The sequence below is a fragment of the Sus scrofa genome, chromosome 3, assembly GCF_054392235.1.
Source record: "Sus scrofa isolate SSC_HxYL_T2T_F1_AM1 chromosome 3, Sscrofa_HxYL_maternal_Yorkshire_Landrace_v2.0, whole genome shotgun sequence".
In the NCBI taxonomy this organism is placed as follows: domain Eukaryota; kingdom Metazoa; phylum Chordata; class Mammalia; order Artiodactyla; family Suidae; genus Sus; species Sus scrofa.
In genome coordinates, this window is record NC_139385.1 from 88,524,726 (window position 1) to 88,546,504 (window position 21,779).

A 21,779-nucleotide genomic window follows, 5' to 3' on the forward strand; every position below is an offset into this window, starting at 1 on the left:
AGAGCAGAGGTATTACAACTCATTTATAAATGTAAGGAATTGTATACCCTTTCCAGCAATCAAATAAATGCAAATGAAATCTATAAGATGTTATTTTTGCATGTCAAATTTACTTTTTTTAATAGTAATACCCAATGTTCATAAGCATGAGATAAAACATGCCAGTGGCAATAGGTACTAAGATTGTTATAAATTAACATGTGACATTTGGCTCCATAATTATGCTTCCATAAAACAATGCTAAGGAAATAATTCCACATACAGAGAAAAGAGCATAGCTGGTGACCAGGAGCACAGACTTTGTAAGTCAGATGCACCTGGATTCAAATAATGGGTCTACCCTTTCTCATTTGGGTGACTTTTATACTAGCTTCTGTGAGTCTTAGTTTTCTCACCTGTAAAATGAGTATAATGACAGTATCCAATCATAGAGTGGTTGTAAGGATTAAATGAAAGAATGTAAAATGCTTAGCACAAAATCAAGCACATAGAAAGGGCCCCATTAATACAACTTATTATTATTATTATTATTATTATTATCAGAAACAAGCCAAAAAAAGCTTTATGCACAGTCATATTCATCATAATTTATAATGAAAAGTGAAAGGATCTAAATTTCCAACTGCAGAGTGTTAACTGAACAAAAATCTAGCCATTCAATGATACGGCATATAACCTTTAATTTAGTGAGTGTTTTGAATAATGGGACTCCAAAATATGTATATTTCTATAAAGTGTGTAATAACATAGGGAAATGCTTGTGCCCAACATGACCTGTTACAGAAACTTGGGATACAAAACAAGTTCATTTCTCTTCTTTTTTTTTAAGGGCCACATCTGAGGCATGTGGAAGTTTCAGGCAAGGGGTTGAATTGGAGCTGTAGCTGGGGTCTATGCCATAGAGCGAGGCCAGGGATCAAACCCGCATCCTCCTAGAGATTACTCAGATCTTCTAACCCGCTGAGTCACAATGGGAACTTCTTACTTCTTCTAATATTGAAGTTAAGTTGATCCAAGCTTCCATCTCTCTATTAAGAGAATTTCTTCCTTCTTTGGGTTTTTTCCTCCTACAATAAGCCCAGCAATGTCTAAGAGGTTGCACTCACCCGGTGGCCAGGTCAGAGTTTGGGCCGTACCCCCAACTCACTGAAAGCTAGAGGACTCCAAACCATATCAAAACCATATCATCAGGCACCAAAATGTTTTGGAAAAAAACAAAACTAAACTAAAATTGAATGAAAAATACTGTCATCCAAAGACAATTATAATTAACAGTTGATATATTTCATTCCAAAAGTCTCTTCTATGTATATTCTTTTTTGCCAAGTTATTATTGTAGGGCCTTTAAAACAAACAAACAAACAAACTATAGCCTCCCACCCTAGAAATGAGAGACAACTTCGTCCTGGCAAGGCAGGACTTGCCCCACCACCTATACCATGCTGAGCTTCCATGGATTCCTACAAAATAAGCAGCAATATTCTCCCCTCAATCCTAACAAGCCTCATGTGGCAAAAAGCACTAAATCGACTGAAGGAACCTTCCCCAGTGGCCCTGGATTGATAGCCATGTTGCCATCGTTACTACCCTCTTATACAATGTCAAGCAATCCTGCCTCTCTGAACAGGATATATTTGCCACATAGGCATCTGTTTCATCCTTGGTCCCAGTGTATTTTTTTTTTTTTTATGGCTGCACCTGCAGCACATGGAAGTTCCCGGGCTAGGGACTGAATCCAAGGCCCAGCTGCAACTTATGCCACAGCTGTGGCAATGCTGCATCTTATAAGCCACTGCACCCACACCTTGCAGCTACCTAAACCACTGCAGCTGGATTCTTAACCCACTGTGCCATGGTGGGAACTCCGGTCCCAGTGTATTTTTAAAACTAAATTTTGAAATCCGACTAGGAACCATGAGGTTGCAGATTCAATCCCTGGCCTTGCTCAGTGGGTTAAGGATCTGGCATTGCAGTGAGCTGTGGTGTAGGTTGAAGATGCAGCTCTGATCCCACGTTGCTGTGCCTATGGGGTAGGCCAGCAGCTATAGTTCTTTTTGGACCCCTAGCCTGGGAACCTCCATAGGCCCAGGTGCAGCCCTCAAATGAAAATAAATAAATAAATAAATAGATAAAACTAAACTTTGGAGCTACGATGAGATAAGGCTAAGACATCATTAATGTGTCATATACTTATTATTGGCTTGACGGATATTTTATTAGCCTCCCTTGCAAAATTGGCTGATGATGGAAATAAATCCAATAGTATAAAGACCACTCTAAGAGATGAACTCAGTTTCTCCATTATCTTCTGTTGTGATCTTACCTAAGCCAATTTGGCAGTTTACAACTTTTAGATTCTTTCTAGTAAACCTGGGCAGCATCCAATAGTTAGAGGTAGGTAGAGTCTAGAGATCTCACCCTTCACCATTTGATTACAATAAAATTAAGTCTCAGACCAAATTCTACCACATGTACATTCATTCATTTAGCAAGCAGGCTCCAAAACACTCATACAACCAAGTCTGCAAGCTTGAAGTTCCAGCTCTCTGTCCCTGTAGAAAGTTTTAGGCTCACCAAAGGCAAACAGGACAATAGTTAGCAGCAGGTTTCAGCTGATTTTATAATTAGATTTGTGGGACCAGAATTCTCTAATCAATGGTTGGCCCAGGACCACTTCTAAGTGAAACATCTGGCACCATTTGGAAAGGTATAGACTAAGTTCCTGTGCCCTGTTGTGCAAGGGGAGAGGGCCACTGTGATATTTCTAATCAATTCATAGATCTTGAATACCATTTTTTTTCACCTGCAAAAAATAAGAAAGTCTCCAGTACTGTTTAGATATAAAGACAGTGGAAGTCCATCTCTGGCATTTGGGCTTAGGATTAGAAGCCCAAAACTCTACCTACCTACCCAGAAGTGAATGCTTCCTCTTAAGGTAACAGACTGTCCCTAGGATATAGGCCAAAATAAATTTATATACAAATACACACATATCACTTATACCAATGTGAGGGTGCATTTGTGTATACACATACACCAAAAGTAGATAGACAAATAGGTAGATACAGATGTAGCTATATACATATATATATAGGTATGTGCACATGTGTATGTGTGTATATATGTATATGTGTATATATAAAATCAAGCTGTCAAAGTATTTTAAAGTAAATTACAGGCAACACAGTATCCCCCTCACATCAAAAACAAAAAGGTTTTAAAATCCAAATAAAGAAGGAGGTAGGTAGGAAGAACTTAAAGACCTCATTTCATTTTTAGGGATGAGTTTTAAACTCATTTCTTTTGAAAGAAGCCTGAATACATCAGACACATAGAGAAAAAATGCTACTATTAGTATAATCACTTGCATCTGTCAAATGTGCCGTGATGTATAATATGCTTTCTTTTACTCCAAGAACCCCAAAGAAACAAAGCTTTAGGTGAAATTGCAAAGGAAGGAGGAAGAATATTACCACCAGGGTTGAGTCTTATACAAAAAAAAAAAAAAAAAATGATACCTCGAACCACTCGTAGGCCAAATGATTACCATCCCATAAGATGAACACCGCAGAAGAGAGACCAGCAAGTTTAAGAAAAGAGTAAAGGGGGACCCAGGCTGCTGGGGAGTCAGGAAAGAGCCCAGGCAATCACCTGGAGCTGGGTCTTGCAGGAGAAGTTTGCCTGACTAAGACAAGGTGTCCACCTTGACTCCCTAGTCTGCCAAATGAGGAAGATAAGAGTTCCTCCTTTTCTTTCCTTTTGCTTTCAATAAAAATGCTCATCTTTCAGAAGTGTACCTATAGCATATACGTATGGATTAAATAATAACGATAAAAGAAAAGCTGTGCACCTTCCCTTTGGGTTCAGAAACAGACATTATCGAGATATCTGAAACTCCTGTATGCTCCTCCTTGGTGGCCTTTTGTGTGTGTGTGTGTTACTATGGCTCCCGATAACACAACAGAACCCAAAATAAGACCTGAGGAATGAAAGCTGTCTTCCCCATTTTTGTTTCTTCCACAGCAATTGTCACAATAGTTTCTTTACCAAAAATCTGGGTATGCAACAAGCCAGTATGAATGTACTTGTGGGAAAATGAAAGTGAGTATTTTATATCAGGTCTGCCTGGAATAATCCCAGGCATAGAGTCACTAACCTCTTAGCATTTAGCAGACTATCCACCATGAGACAGGTCTTCAGTGAAATGTCTATTTGATTGAATTCCAGTCTTAATTCATCTAGAGGATGCAACACAGATTCTGGTCAATGACAGATGTAAAACTACTGCACTAAGCAAGTGGTCCCCAAATGGGGCACAACCCCTTCTCCCATGAGGTTTGTATTTACACCTATTGGGGTATAGGAAGAAACATTAGAATTCCTGTTTGTACTTAGGTTTTTCTCAACCTTTTAAATGTTTTAATTTGGGGTATATATCTTAAGTTTATAGCATATGTAGTATGTATGTATATCTGTAGCATGTACTATAGACACACACACATACATAGAGCAGGTGTGGTCTGTAGCATGACAGCACGGTAGCATGGCACTAAGGCACCATATCACACCCAACTACAATGGACAGCCAGAAAATAAAGTGAGAGACTCAAAGTGGGGTCTCCCCGTGAGCTCCTAGGACTCATCCATTCATTCATTCAATCAGCCAAAAAAATATTTTATTAATCTCCTCAGGTATACCATGCTCTGTTGCCCAAATTGCATCAGACAGAAGTGACAAAGCAGGTGTCTTTCAGAAGCCAGTCATGCCCCATCCTGTTCTGCTGCCCGTGGGACTCAGGCTGCCTCATAGCTCAAATAACTCATGTATGACACTGAGTTGCCCAGAGTGAGACAATACATATGCAAATATGTACCCCTCCTAAGAGGATGCAGATGAAAGAGGTCAACCAGACCTGGGCTCCTAAGCCTGGTCACAAATGTTTCCTGTTCATGACAAGCTCACAGCAACCACTTAACATGGCTCTTTTATTCACACCTGGCCTTCTCCACCAGCAAAGAAGGGAGCTGTCTTCCTGACAGACACATAAGAAGCTCTAGCCCCTCAAAGATGCCTCTCCTCTGCTCCGAGATGTCTGAAACTGCTCTCAGAAGGAGACAGTCCTCCAGATACAATAAGGAATGTGATTTTGAATGTCTTTGCCATGGGGCAAGGTAACCTATTATTAAGCTTGCACAAAGTTATAAATAATACCTGATACATTCTAGAGAACCAGTTTTGCTGAGAGAGATGGAAAGGAAGATAACACCAGAGTACCGGTCTATGGTACCTACAGGTGAAGTGAGAGTCTCATGGACGCAAAAGCAGCCTTGGAAATGAGACACCACCAGGCCACTGGGCCAAGGAAGGAATGTTGAACTTGTACATTTTGCCAAGGGCTATTGTAGGCCCAGCATTTGCCCACTGGCCTCAAAAACTTAAGTTATAATTGAGAATGTTATTGTTGGAAAGCAGCAGGAAGAGGTACCTGGGCCAGGAACCCAGCCTCCTGACTGCTGCTCCAAATTCTCATCAATGAGCCTTCAGCAAACCTGGTGACAGGGGTGAGTAAAAAGAATGAGATTCAAAACGCTCAACCCCATTATCCATTTTGAAAAACTAGCTCGATTCTATGCTCTACATGTTTTGAACTACTTAGCTCATCTCTTTCCACTGGGGTTTTGATATCATATTCTTGGAACTTCTCAGAGTGTTGCCAGAGGTGAGGAGCCAGTGGTGATGACTCTTATCCATAGCCCATCCCAGAGGTGAGCCTGGACCAATGCACTGTTGTTCTGCTGGATGAGATAAGACAAAGAAGGAGACTTCACTTTCCCTGCAAGACATGGAATTAAATGTCCCATGACAATTTGGGAGAAAGATGGAAAAGAGAAATATGCAAATATGCAGAAATATGCAAGAGAAATCTCCCACTTGCCAAGGTTGAGAAATTGAAATAGCCAGGTAATTATAGAGAATTCGAGCACAAATACAGTTGCCCGAGTTTATCTGCAATTTACAGAGGGGTGATCAGCTCAATAACGGGAGTTTCTATAAAGATTTTATTTCATTTTAAACAATTCTACTTCAAAGTTACCAACATTAAAACTGGTAAACCCAAATCATGAGCTCTATTTTAAATATGCAAAGATACCATTTTAATGCATTGATTTTTGAAAATAATTTTATATATATATAGTTGTAAATAAACTATAATAAACAGTTAGTTAGCTAGCTAGCTAGCTAGTTAGTTCTGCCATAACAAAGTTCTATAGACCAGGTGGCTCAAATAACAGAAATTTATTTCCCCCCAGTTCTGGAAGCCGAAAGTCTGAGATCAAGGTGTCTGCAGCCTGGTCTCTGCGGCCTCCCTCCTCGGCTTGTGGATGGCCATCTCCTCCCTGTGTCTTCACATGGTCTTCCCTCTGTGTGTATTTGTCTCCACGTCTCCTCTTCTTATAAGGACACCAGTCATATTAGATTAGGGCCCACCCTAAAGACCTCATTTAAAGACCCTAACTGCAAATAGGGTCACATTCTGAGATACAGGGGCTAAGACTTCAACATACAAGTTTTAAGAGGACCCATTTCAACCTGCACATAGTATAACTGTACACAGATAACTAAGTATCTCTGCCCTAATTGTCACAAAGTTTCCTACAAAACCTGAGTGTGATGCATGCAGCTGTGCCCCTATTCAAAACCTTGCACATTCTTAACAGAAATGAAAGGGATCTGTAGATTATAATCTGGAAGTCATATAAAGATAACACACATACTCATGACATTAGGATAATTTTCCTCAAAGGAACAGCTACTCTTTAATTTTGAACATTTAAAGACATCCAGAATCACTTTCCCTAAGCAATTATGATTTTACAAAATGCTGTCAAGACCATTGCAAAGTTTTACTGCCCAGACGAGGTAAATGCCTGGAGCTTTCAGCAGTGATTTATTATTTACTCTGGAGGTAAATTACTAAGCAAGATTTATTCGGTAAGAACAGAGCCATCCGTAAAAATACAATATATGTTTGACTGTGAGGGGGATTCTTTTTCACCATTCCTCAAGAGAGTGTGTTCTCCATAAGAAGAAAAATATATCTTTATGTAAGTTTTCAACTTTTTGTGAAATCAAGGGTATCTATATGTATTTGACAAGCCAGTTTGGCTTCAAGTGTTCTCATTTAAATTTTAGCTCTGAGAAATTTTCAGAATAAAAACAGTGGGAGAACAATACCCAAATTCGTTGACGGAATCTGCTGGGTATCTGCTTTACCTACTTGGGACTTTTATTTCCTGGGGTATTTGCCTCATTGCATTACAGTGGCCTAACCTATACATTCATCTCATCTTGAAGCAACTCCGGATTCCTAGGGAAAAGGGAGCACTAATAATGCATATTTGCCAACTTTGGTTTTCAGAATTGGTAACAAGGACTAGAGACCAATTGCTGGCCTGCTTCCGCCCCCTAGTGATCACAACTTATTGTTGCTTCTTGCTAAAGGGACATGGGAGAGCTGGGACTAGTGAAAATGGCTATGTCCCCCCACTTCTGCAACCTATTCCCCAAGATACCCATGGCCTTTTAGCTGCCCTTTCACCAGATTCAGAAAAGGGAAATGATAAACTCATTCACACTAAGGTGGCTGGGACTAAAAACTTTCCTTCTCCCAGACCATGCATTTTAAAAGCACTGAAGCAAAAGGCAATGCAGCGTAATCCAAAAGAATAAATCACCAATGGTGGAAATTTAGCTCAAGGAGAGAGAGACTTTTTTCCTAGTCTTTTTCGACTTTGTTTTGTTTTGTTTTGTTTTTGGAGGCAAGCTTTTGAAGAGTTGTTCAGTGCCTCAATTTCTTTGATGAATCACTGCCCTTTCTATAATCTGGAGGGGGGTTGGGGAGGAATCAATAGAAGACCCAGGAAAATGTTTCATTTCCCAGACTTCTTGCCTCCATCAGCAGCTGCCCCCCACCCCTGTGCCCGGCTGGAAGGTACAGCTCCGGGTGGCCACCGTGTCCAACAGGGCAGCTCACCTCACAGACACGAAGTGGGTGGAAACATGAGCAAAGAATGTCTGGTCGGACTCCAACCACCCTCCCCCAGCTGCTCCCAGGACTCCCCGAGGCAGTTCCTCGGCAGGTCAGGGAGTTCTTCAGGCAGGTAGCCAAGCCCCACGATGGCTTTAGATCAGGGAGGTGGGGTGAAGCAAAGGGAGTCAGACTAGCAGGCAGGTTCTGAGAAGCTTGAGAGGCCCCAGACAATGTTTCTGAAACCTGGCTTGAGTGGGTCATTCATCAAGCCCCTCCCAAGTGTTGGAAATTGGCTTCACCCCCACCAGGAGCCAGGGGTCACCCCTGCTACCACTTAGACCAAACCATGAAGAAAATGGAAAGAATCTAGAGAGGGAGGGCTGCTTTGTGCCATTGGTATAACTTGCTGAGAAGCCACAGGGGCCACTGCTGCCTCCAACCCACCGTCACCAGTTCTCAAAGACATGGAGTCCACAGAGGCAGAAGCTGGTGGAGTGTGGCTGGTGGCTGGAGTCAAAGGGCTGATTTCAGTGCATAGTTTCAACCATGTGTAGCAGTGCAACATAGATAGAATCTGGGGTCAGGCAGCCCTGAGTGTGAATCCTGGCTCTGCCACTAGCAGCTGTGCAAACTTTGATGATTTCCATTCTATCCTTTGGTTGTCAGCTCAAAAGTTACAGCCTCAGGGACACACTCTCTGAGCCTACAAATCAGATCATATCCCCTTTTTACGAACTCCTTAGTCCCTCATGATTTTTATTCATGACATGTATCACTGTTTGTAATTTTATAATTTTCACTCTGTCTTTTGTGAATACCTCTACACATCCATCATGTGAACTACGCTATGCACCCTAGCTCAGAGAGGGCACAGATTACAGCTCTTTCTTTTACCATCTTTTCCCGGGGCCTAGAACACAGGATATACTCAATAAAGATGCGAAAAACCAATGAATTATTCTGAGCCTTGATCATCTATAAAATGGGAAGACAGGACCTTCTTTTTAGGTTTAATGTGAAAATTTAATGAAAAAATACATTTGTGAAAATTCTGCTCTGTGTCTGACAAAGACGTGAAGGCTGAGAAGAGAGCCATTCCTTTGCCACTCTCTCTTTGGAGACCCATAAGCAGAAAACTGTCCCCAACCACCGGAGGTGCCGCTGAGCAGCAAACTTTGCCAAAATAGAGAACCAGAGGCCTGAATAATCCACGGATCCCATCACAAGTCCCTGAATAATCAAAACTAGTTGGCACATTACAATTCATCACCTCTTCTCTCTAGATGTCCCTTGATGGCAGGAAAAGTTATCTCCAGCTTCACTCGCTTTCCCATCCCAGATAGAGAGTAGCCAGAGGGACTGTAAATCCATTCCTAACATTTTCAGGTGTTTGAGTTATGTTCTACCAGAATTAAGAAGGTGACTTTAAAAACATGAAGGAGAGATAAAGGTTGCACTTTCCAGAGCAGAGCACAGATGTAAAAGCAAACTGAACTTTTAATATGAAACTACTCTGGAGGAGAAAAGACTGAGAATATTTTTACGGAATACTTTGCATTATGGGTAATTTTTTTAAATCCAGGGTTCAACTTGCATGACACTGAGGCATAAGTCTACCACTTAATGACATTTATAACTCTGTAACAATACGTTTTGTATAAATTACTGCTGAGGCTTAACATTTCTGATTATGATATATAGAATAAAGTGATGTCATAAAGGCAAAGTTTGTAAGTTACGATCTGTCATGTTGCTTTAAATAAGAGGATTCTAAGACAATTGCCTTGATGAATATAAACTCAAATGAACCTTGAATCTCTTCAATTATTCTTATTTAGAATTCATTTGCCTTTGAACTTTCATTTAACTCAAAGCACAATTGCTCCATTATAAATCAAATGGTAGCTTGTCTTTCCTGCAATAACAAGTATGCTTTAAATAATGAAGCAACACCTATGATCATAAAAAATAATGTTTCAATGCACCAAAATACAAAAGGTAAAGGGATTTATTATCTTAGTTCAGTAAAATTGAGTTGAATATTTTTGTAGCAACAGATATCTCTATTCCAGACAACACTTTTTATTTGCCTTTCTAGCTTATTTCCTTTCCCAGAAGCCTGGGGTGCCTTATTCTCAATGAGAGAAACATACAATGGATTCAGCATACAATGCTGTTGGTGGCTGAGGAAGTCAGCTCTCTGCCTGCTCAGTTTCCCTAGGAGGCTAACAGGTATACATATTTCTCAAGCTCCCTGGCTCTTTTCTACTACAAAAGGGCTGGGCTGAATTATCCTAAATTCATCCCCAGCTCTGAAGACTAGGACGATGTGTTTTTCCTTTTGCACAAAATTATGGTGAGGAATAACTAAGTTAACGGAAGTGAATATATTTTAAAAGGCATCAAAGTGGTATCTATACATAGCGTTTGATGGTTTTTACTCTGTCTTTTGTGTATACCGCTACACATCCATTATGTGAACTATGCTATCCAGAACAATATAGAAAACTCTGGAGCATCCCCAGGTTAGTACAGATGAACCAGTGTGATAAAGAGGATCTTCTGGAGTTGTCAGAATAAATTCCCTTGGATGAGACGGACATGCCACATTATAACAAGTCCAGTGGCCCAACTATCCCAAATAAGAGCCTTCTACCCCATTGAAAACCTTGTCAGCAGACAGGACACAGAACTAAGCAGGTAGGCTGGGCGGTTGGAAAGCTCTCTTCCTGTTATCTCTTTGCGCATTCCCCCTTCAAAACATTGTGACCTGTCTTCCATACACCCTCGGGTGTGGGATTTACATTTTTAATATTGGCATTTATGACGTGGTGCTTTTTTCTGGTTAATTGGTATCAGAGCAAAATGTTTGCCTCTCTGCTGAAATAAATCTCTTCAAGAGCTTCAATCACACATTCTTTTGTTCTAGCCCTCATTTGAAACGGGCTCTATAAAGCCGTCAGACCACACTACATAATCTTTGGCCTCTCACATTTTTAAATCTGGGGCTTTATGCTTTAATAGCTTTGATGTGCTTACCATTCAGCCTGTTACTTAAACCACGTTCCTCCCTGTCCAACACCCAGCCCTCCCTCGGCCTTACAAGCCTGTACCCTCTGAGGCTGAAAGGATTTATTTATCATCCACAACGTTTCCATAATTTTGGAAACATATGTTTCAAAATTACATTCTGATATCTCATACTATGTTCTTTGTCTTGCATCTGTTCTGTAAAAACAAACAAAACGCACATAATTATATTCCAATGGCTGCAAAGTCTGTTTTCCTCAAGAGTTGGTTCTTCCACAATCAGTAAGAGTCACACAACAAAAGCATTTACACTCCCCTTGATGTCATTGGAATCACATGCTTGTGTTAATTCGAGTTAACCAGTGATAATAGTAAACTTCTACCACATAACTGTGAAACTCTGACTCCTTCCCAAAGTTATCTCAATTCTACAGGATAATCTCTTTATTGAAAAACTGAAGTCTTGACATAGCACTCAACCTTGCATGGACAACAACTCAGTAATCTTTTTTCCTCCCAGGGTATGATTTTCATTAAATACAGTTTTAAAAACTGCACTTCTCTACCTGTAATATTCTAGTGGAAAGATAACAAGTCAATGTACAAAAAGTCCCCTCTCCCCCCAAAAAACAAAAATAAACCTGAGTGAACCATAGAGGAGTAATTAGCCAAAATGTATTTCTTTTTTCTACAACTACTCTACCACATATTAGCTCCCTTCTGCCCAGGTCTTTCCCACTACACAAACATTCATACACACACACACACACACACACACCATTTAAACATAAAAATCCAATCATTTTACATCCACTGTGTTTTACTAAAATGTTGGATATCAAAATTAGATCAATAGGCATTAAAACATTGAAAAAGCCTCTCAAAACTGAGAACTGCTATTTAGCCCACCTATTAAAAAAAAAAAATTTCAGCATTGAAATGCTTTCTCTCCTCAGGATTCTCCTCTTGTTACCATGATCCTTATACTCTTGGGTAATAAAAGAAATTTTGGAACTGAGAAGAGGGAGAAATCTGATGCCTGTGGTGGTATGCTCGTAGGTATTTAACAACCAGCTTGAGTGAGAAAACAAAAAACAAAACAAAACAAAACAAAACCTCTGATTTGCAGCATTTGCTAATTTCCATGATATACATTTCTCCATCACAGCCAATTTCAACCTACCAGTGTGATGTCACTGAAGGGCAGAGCTGGGAATATCAACACACAGTTGGCCCTTGCAAGGTGGTAAGGGCTGGCTGCATCACTGGATGCCTGTGACTCCTCATGGAGACTGAAAAATATTCCTAGCACCTCTGACACCTGGCAGTCGTTCTAGAGGTAACTGGTTGTTGGCTCTCAACCAGTCTGCTTCTAGAATGGTTTTCAGACACTCTTGCCAATGTCCTGGGCTAAAAAAGCACTTTATACCTATATGAGGTCATGGGTGGAAAGGACAGCACTGGTCACTGAGTTCAGTTGATACATAGCATAACCCACATAAATCCTGGCCCCCATGTGACCAAGTCTCAACATAAAGATACATTAAAAAGAAAACATATTTGGAGTTTATTTTTGTGTATGGTGTTAGGGAGTGTTCTCATTTCATTCTTTTCCATGCGGCTCTCCAGTTTTGCCAGCACCACTTATTGAACAAGCTGTCCTTTCTCCATTGTATATCCTTGCCTCCTTTGTCATAGATGAGTTGGCTATAGGTGCGTGGGTTTAATTCTGGACTTTCTATCCTGTTCCACTGATCTCTGTTTCTGTCTTTGTGCCAGTACCATATGGTTTTGGTGACTGTTGCTTTGCAGTATAGTCTGAAATCCAGGAGCCTGATTCCTCCAGCTCCATTTTTCTTTTTCAGGATGTCTTTGGCTATTCTGGGTCTTTTGTGCTTCCAAACAAACTTCAAAATATTTTGTTCTAGTTCAGTAAAAAAATGTCCTTGGTAATTTGATAGGGGTTGCATTGAATCTGTATATTGCCTTAGGTAGTATAGTCATTTTGATAATATTAACTCTTCCAATCCACAAGCATGGTATATCTTTCCATCTATTTGCGTCATCTTGGATTTCTTTCATCAGAAAGACACCACACTCAGTGTCCATGACTCCCTGCGTGGGCACAGTTCTCCCAATATGACTGCTTTTATCCATTTCCAGTGAATTATATTCTCTATCCTGTTACACTAATACAAGGTATTTGTCAATGCGATTTCTGCAGTGTCACAATAATAATGAGAGAGCATTTATCTAGTTCCCTTGCTATACCAGCTGAACAACTTAACACCTAGAGAATCACATAAGTTGTGGAGCCGAGAGACAAACCAGGATGGAGGGCACAAGTACACTGTTCTTTACCACTAAACTCTACCAGTGATCAGGCCTATATAAAGAAAAGCCATTGAGGGACACTGGCCAAGACAAACATCCTTTCACTCAGTTTCCTCATCTGTAAAGTGAGGCTTATAATAGTACCTACCTCATAAGGTTTGAAGGAGCCTAAGAACTTTCTGTATACTCAGTTCTTAGAACAGTGCCCAGCACATAATAAGAGTGATTATGTTAGCTACGTGTCAACTAGTTAAGTGTTAACTAGCACTATCAGCTCCACACAGCCTATAAAATCCTATACCCTTTGTATAGTGGTTATTTTTTGTCAATCAACTATATTTTTTATTACTCAAATGTATTTACCACATCTGTAGTTGTATAATGATCATAACAATCCAATCACACAGGATTTCCATCCCACAACCCAAGCCCGTCCCCCACCCCCCAAACTGTCTCCTCCGGAGACCACAAGTTTTTCAATGTCTGTGAGTCAGCATCTGTTCTGCAAAGAAGTTCAGTCTGTCCTTTTTTCAGATTCCACATGTCAGTGAAAGCATTGGATGTTGGTGTCTCATTGTATGGCTGACTTCACTTAGCATGATAGTTTCTAGGTCCATTCATGTTGCTAAAAATGCTGGTATTTTGTTCTTTTTAGTGGCTGAGTAATATTCTATTGTGTATATGTACCACTTCTTCTTGATCCACTCCTCTGTCAATGGACATTTAGGTTGTTTCCATGTCTTTGGCTATTGCAACTAGTGCTGCAATGAACATCGGAGTACATGTGTCTTTGCGAGTTGTGGTTTTCTCTGGATAGATGCCCAGGAGCGGGATTGCTGGATCAAATGGTAGTTCTATTTTTAGTTTTCTGAGGAATCTCCATGCTGCTTTCCACAGTGGTTGCACCCATTTACAATCCCACCAACAGTGTACTAGGGTTCCTTTTTCTCCACACCCTCTCCAGCACTTATTGTTTGTAGACTTTTGGATGATGGCCATTCTGGCTGGTGTAAGGTGGTACCTCATTGTGGTTTTGATCTGCATTTCTCTAATAATGAGTGACGTGGAACATCTTTTCATGTGTGTTTTAGCCATCTGTTCGTCTTCTTTGGAGAATTGTCTGTTTAGATCTTCTGCCCATTTTTTGATGGGGTTGTTTGTTTTTTTGGTATGGAGCTGCAGAAGGTGTTTATAAATTTTGGAGATGAATCCCTTGTCAGTCGATTCACTTGCAAAGATTTTCTCCCATTCTGTGGGTTGTCTTTTTGTTTAGTTTAGGGTTTCCTTTGCTGTGCAGAAACTTTTAAGTTTGATTAGGTCCCATTTGTTTATTTTTGATTTTGCCATCAATACTCTAAGAGGTGGATCTGAGAAGATGTTGCTGTTGTTTATGTCAGAGAGCGTTTGGCCTATGCTTTCCTCTAAGAGTTTGATAGTGTCTGGTATTATATCTAGGTCTTTAATCCATTTGTAGTTTATTTTTGTGCATGGTGTTAGGGAGTGTTCTCATTTCATTCTTTTCCATGCGGCTCTCCAGTTTTGCCAGCACCACTTATTGAACAAGCTGTCCTTTCTCCATTGTATATCCTTGCCTCCTTTGTCATAGATGAGTTGGCTGTAGGTGTGTGGGTTTAATTCTGAGCTTTCTATCCTGTTCCACTGATCTCTGTTTCTGTCTTTGTGCCAGTACCATATGGTTTTGGTGACTGTTGCTTTGCAGTATAGTCTGAAATCCAGGAGCCTGATTCCTCCAGATCCATTTTTCTTTTTAAGTTAATTATTGATATGTATGTTCTTATTGCCATGTTATTAATTGCTTTGGATTTGTTTTTCTTGCTCTTTTTTCTTCCCTTCTTCTCTTGTTCTTTCCTCTTCTGGTTTGATGACTATCTTTAGTGTTGTAATTGAGTTGATTTTTCTTTTTTTGTGTGTCAATTGTAGATTTCTGGTTTGCAGTTATTCTGAAGTTTGATATAAGAGTCTGTATGTATATGAGATTGTTTTAAGTTGTTGTTCTCTTAATTGCAAGTTCATCTCCAGTGTCCTGCATTTGTGCCCATCTCTTCTCATGATTTCTGATTGTGGTGGTATAATTGCGCATGGATGATTCTGTATCTTTACTGTATATATACCTTTACTGGTGAGCCTTGTCATTTGTGGAATTTTTGTTTCTTGTTGCTGTCTCTTCTTTTCTGCCTAGAGAAGTTCCTTTAGTATTTGTTATTAGGCTGGTTTAGTGTTGCCAAATCCTCTCAACTTTTGCTTATCTGTGAAGGTTTTGATGTCTCCTTCAAATCTGAAGGAGAGCCTTGTTGGGTAGACTAATCTTGGTTGGAGGTTTTTTTCCTTTCATCACGTTAAGTATATCATGCCACTCCCTTCTGGCCTGCAGAGTTTCTGCTGAAAAACCTGCCGATAACCGTATTGGGTTCCCTTGTATGTTGCTTGTTTCTTTTCCCTAGCTGCTTTCAAGATTTTCTCTTTGTCTTTAATTTTGGTCGGTTTGATGAATATGTGTCTTGGTGTATTCCTCCTTGGGTTTATTTTATATGGTACTCGTTGTGCTTCCTGGATTTGAGTGAGTGGTTCCTTTCCCATGTGAGGGAAGTTTTCGGCTATTATCTCTTGGAATATTTTTTCTGTCCCCTTCTCTCTCTCTTCTCCTTCTGGCACCCCTAAAATACGGATGTTGGTGTATTTAACGTTGTCCCAGAGTTCTCTGAGACTCTCTTCATTTCTTTTCAATCTTTTTTCTTTTTTCTGTTCTGCATCCATAATCTCCACTAATCTGTCCTCCACATCACTTATTCATTCTTCTGCCTGCTGTATTCTGCTGTTAGCTGCTTCTAGTGAATTTTTTATTTCAGTCTTTGTATTTTGCATCTCTTCTAGTTTCAGTTTGATATCTTGTATCTCTGTGCTCAGGGTTTCCTGTAAGTTATCCATCTTTGCCTCCAGTTTATTTCCAATGTCTTGCATCATCTTCAGCATCAACAGTCTAAAGTCTTTTTCCTGGAGGCTGAGAATCTCCTCATCACTTAGCTGATTTTCTGGGGTTTTTCCTTTCTCCCTCATCTGAGTTATAGTTCTCTGTCTTTTTGTTTGTATAGGTTTTTGGTGTGGTGACCTTTTGACAGATAATAGAGTTGTGGCCTCTCTTACTTCTGGTGTCTGTCCCCCTTGCGGCTGAATTTGGTATGGGGGGCTTGCTGTAGGCTTCCTGATGGGAGGGGCTGATGCCTGCCCACTTGTAGGTGGAGCCAATTCTAATCCCTCTGGTGGGTGTGGCTTAGTTTCTGGATGGAATTAGAGGCAGCTGTGGGCCTGAGGAGTCTTTAGGTAGCCTGTTTACTGAGGGGCGGGGCTGTGATCCTACCTGGATTGTTGTTTGCCCTGGGGCTTCTCTGCAGCTGACTGATGGGTGGGGCCAGATTATTCCAAAATGGCCACCTCCAGAGAAAGGCACACTGCTGAATATTCCCGAGAGCTTTGCCTTCAATGTCCTTCCCTCACAAAAAGCCACGTTTACCCCTGTTTTCCCAGGATGTCCTCCAAGAACTGCAGTCAGGTTTGACCCAGATTCCTATGGAGATTTTGCTTTGCTCTGGGACCTAGTGCATGTGAAAATCTGTGTGTGCCTTTTAAGAATGGGGTCTCCATTTCCCCGAGTCCTGTGGAGCTCCTGCTCACAAGCCCCACTGGCCTTCAATGACAGATGCTTCAGCGGCTCTTTCTCGTAGTGCCAGATCCCCACATGTGAGAGTCTGATGTGTGGCTCAGAACTCTCACTCTTGTAGGTGAGTCTCTGTGAACCAGTTAGTTTCCAGTCTGTGGGGCTTCCCACCTGGGAGGTATGGGGTTGTTTATATCATGAAATTGTGCCTCCTACCTCTTGATGTGGCCTCCTCTTTTCTTCTGGAGTAGAATGTCTTTTTTAAGGTTTCCGGTCCTTTTGGGTGAAGATTGCTCAGCCTTTAGTTGTGAATTTTGTTGTTTTTAGGAGAGAAGTTTAGCTCCAGACCTTCTATTCCACCATCTTAATCCCATCTCCCTGCATAGTGTCTTTTGACTGAGTCCCAAGAGTTGGCAAATTTTTCTGTAAAGGGTCAGATAGTAAATATTTTAGGTTTTATAGGCCACACACAGTCTCTGTCACATAATGTTCTTAGGGTTTTTAAGTCTTTAAAAATATAAGATACACATGTGCATAATCATGCATGCCCTCAACAGGTGTTCACTTATCACTTATTATGTGCCAGGTGGCCTTCCGGTTGCTAAAGCTGCAAAGATGGAGGAGTGCTTGATCTTTGGGATGCTCATAGTCCAATGCCAAGATAGCACCCTGTGTGGTGAATGCTCTAAAAAGGGAGGAAGGTTGGGGGAAGGTGACTGACGAGGAGAGACACCCGAGCTATATCTTAACGATGCAAGGAGTTCACTGAGAAGACAGAGGCGTAAGAGCAAGGAGGTCTTCAGAAAATTGCAGTTTATGGGATCAGAGGAAGCCCACGAGGTCAGTGATAGCCAGGTCAGCCACTGAGGCACTGAGACTTTATCCTCGTTTTCAAACTTTTAAACAGTGAAAAATTGTCTTCAGGCAAAATCTTAATCTAGAGCCCTAGATTATTGTAAAACAAATCTGGTTCAAGCTGGGGAGTAAATCTAGAGCACATCTCTCCTGCTGGCCTCCTGCACCAGAAGCAGGTCAGGGCAACCTCTGAGCCTCCTGGCAGCGCAGTTGGAAATCCACAGCTCCTGGCACAGGCAGCAAGCCCAGGAGCCAGGGAAATCCTGCCACAGTGGCTCCACTGAAATTCTTCTGAAGTCAATAAAACGCCATATATCTATTTTTATCTTGAGCAGACATCCTGTTCTCCTCTAGCACTTCTGCCTTTGCTAGTTGCAGGCTTGCCCCATGCAACTTAACACTTAATTACATACTGTCTTGGGTCATTATCTAATTGTTTCTTGAGCATGTTTTCTCCCTATCTAGATGAATTGGCCTGAAGACAAGAAATACATCGTGTTTCTTTTGTATCCGGCTCTACAAGCAGTGCAGGGCAAGGAGGTATACTGAAGGGAAGAGCTCTTCCAACCCCAAGATTCTCAACTCCCTATAGGAGGAGAGTATTTTCAAACTGAGTAAGAGCAGTAACATAAGGCGATATCCCCAAGGCAAGCATTGAGTTAGTACAAGCAGAGTAGTGGGGAGGTGTTTGTATGTTTTAGGACTGAAGATGGGGTTGATCAGATTATTGCTTTAGGTCCATACACAATTCCTCTCCCCTCACTTTTTTATAATTCCCTTTTATAATTCCCATTCCCCAGCCCAATTTCCCTTCCCACAATAGAAAACCATTTTATTGTGTCTATATGTATTTATTCTTCAACTGTTGTTTCATGTGCATATACTTGGATATATAGCAATGGTATATTCTCATGTTTTAGATATTATCTATCTCATGTTTTTGAGACTTATCCATATGCCAGACATACAGCTAGTCCATTTCTCCTAAATGCTGCCTAGTGTTTCATAATTTGTAGCCAATGGATTTTACATAGCCAGACTTCCAAGGATGGACAACTAGGATGCTTCCAGATCCCCACTCCCATAACAGTGCTGTGACGAACATCATCAGATTCCCTACAAATCTGTGTGGGGAATTCTCAGGCATGCATGCCCAGGAGCAGGAAAGGTGAGTCATGTGTGTGAGTGTAAGTCTTGCCAGACCTGCCTAAAGAGCTGTCCCCTCCCCTCTCCTACCAGCTGTGCCAGAGGGTTCCTGGGGCTCACATCCTCACCAACACTAAGCAATATGCAGTATCATGAATTGAAATATGTCACCAAAAAATGTGTTGAAGACCTAACCCCAGTAGCTCAGAATGTGAACAATTGACTTTGCAGATAGTCAAAGTCACTAGCGTGGACCCTCATCCAGTATGATGGGTATCTTTTCTTTTTTTCTTTTTTCTTTTTTTTTTTTTTTTTGGCTTTTTAGGGCCTCACCCATGGCATATGAGGTTCCCAGGCTAGGGGTCCAATTGGAGCTACAGCTGCCGGCCACAGTCACAACCATAGCAACATCAGATCCATACTGCATCTGTGACCTATACCGCAGCTCATGGCAATGCCAGAACATTAACCCACTGAGCAAGGCCAGGGATGGAACCTGCAACCTCATGGTTCCTAGTCGGATTCATTTCTGCTCTGCAACAATGGGAATTCCCACAGGTATCTTTATAAAAGTGGGAAATTTGGACACAGAGACAGACTTACAGAGAGTGAAGACAATATAAAAAGAAAGACACAGGAGAATGACATGTGAAGATGAAGGCAGAGACGGGAGTGGTGCATCTATAAGACAAATAATTCCAAAGACTGCCAGAAAACCGCCAGAAGCTAGAAGAAAGGGATGGAACAGATTCTCCCTCACAGCCTTCAGAAGAAACTAAACCTGCCAACACCTTGATTTTGAACTTCTAGCTTCCAGAACTAGCAGGAAAGAAAATTATGTTGTGTAAACCACCTGGTTTTTGATAAAGCAGCCTTAGGACTGCTTTCCAAGTGCAGCCAGCCTGATGGGTATAATATAATATCTTAATATTATTAGTGAATTTTAACATCTTCATACATTTTTTAGTCAAATGGGTTTCCTTGTGAAATGCCCAATTTCTATCCCTTTGCCCTCTTTTTCATAGAGGTTCCTTTCTTATTGATTTGTAACAGCCTTTTGTAAATTTCAAATATCAGTCCCTTAGAACTTGATACTTTACAAACATCTTCTTCCAAACTATCATCTATCTGTTAACTTTATCAGTTCCTCCTTGGGCAGGAGTATTTAATTTCCATTTAATCAAATTCATCAATTTCTCAATTATAATTTGTGCACTTTGGGTTTGGCTTCAGAAATCTTTCCCCATTCCTGTGTTCCAAAGATATTCTCCTACATGGTGTTACACAAAATGTACTGTTTCACCTTTAACAGAATCAATATCCATGTGGGCCAGAGAGCTATTTAAAACAAACAAACAAACAAACATAGAGCAAAACACTCCAGAATTGTTTGGCTTAAAACAAAAACAAACCTTAAATTTGCTCACATACTGGCACTGTAGGAAGGAATCAGCAAAGATGGGTCATCTTTGTGCCACAGAGTGGCAGCTGAGATGACTCGCCTGGGGCTGAAGGATGTGTTTTCAAGATGGTTCACTTACGGCTGGCAGGTTGGCCAAAAATGAAGGCCTGGGGGTCACAGTTACTTCCCACTTGCACCTTGATTATCATAGGCTGTTTGGGCTTCCTCACACTACGTGGCTGAATTCCAAGTGGGGGCGGGGGAGGAAAAAAAAACAGAAGCTATACCATTTTATATCACCAGCTTCAGAAATCACTTAGCATTACCTCCACTGTCATCAAAACCTGTCCAGAATCAAGGGGAGGAAACATATAAGCTACTTCTTGATGGGAAAAGAGCACACATGGAAGGGGAGAATGTTGCAATCATCTTTGGGAAAAAAATCAGCTACAGGATCCAATCTTATTAGCCGTTCATCTTTATCATTTCTTAAGTTCCTTTACACACATGGTCTGTCACCAGAAATCTCTACTCGGTTATATTGGTCTATTTGACTATTTTTTGACACAATAAAGCTGGTAATGTGTCCATATCTGATAGGTTAAGTGCCCTCTCTTTTTTCTCCTTCTGCAAATTTGTGAGTTATTCATGAACCTTTATTTTTCTGCACAACTTTTAAAATACATCTATCAAACTCCTAAAAATAATCCTGGAATTTTCTTTGGATTGCCTTGACTTTATAAGTTAATCTGGGGAGAATAAACATAATAGGTCATCCCATTCAAATACAGAGAAATTGCTCTGATCATTTCATCTGGCTTCCTTTTCATTTTTATTCAAGTATAGTTAATTTATGATGTTGTGCTGGTTTCCTTTTATGGCTTTTAAGAATTTTAATGTTTCTTCCATAGAGATCTTATCTATTTTTAGTTAATCCTAAATTTTTCATAGTTTTGGTTCTTTTTTAAATTTTTTTTTTTTTTTTTTTTTTTTGTCTTTCTATCTTTCGAGGGCCACACCCACGGCATATGGAGGTTCCCAGGCTAGGGGTCGAACTGGAGCTGCAGCTGCCTGCCTACACCACAGCCACAGCAAGGCGGGATCTGAACTGTGTTTGCAACCTACACCACAGCTCACGGCAACGCCAGATCCCTGACCCACTGAGCAAGTCCAGGGATCGAACCAGCAACCTCATGCTTCCTAGTCAATTCATTTTCCCTGTACTACGATGGGAACTCCCAATTGTACTTTCTAATCTGTTTTTACTCATGTTGAGAAATCCTATTGATATTCATTAAGCTGACCT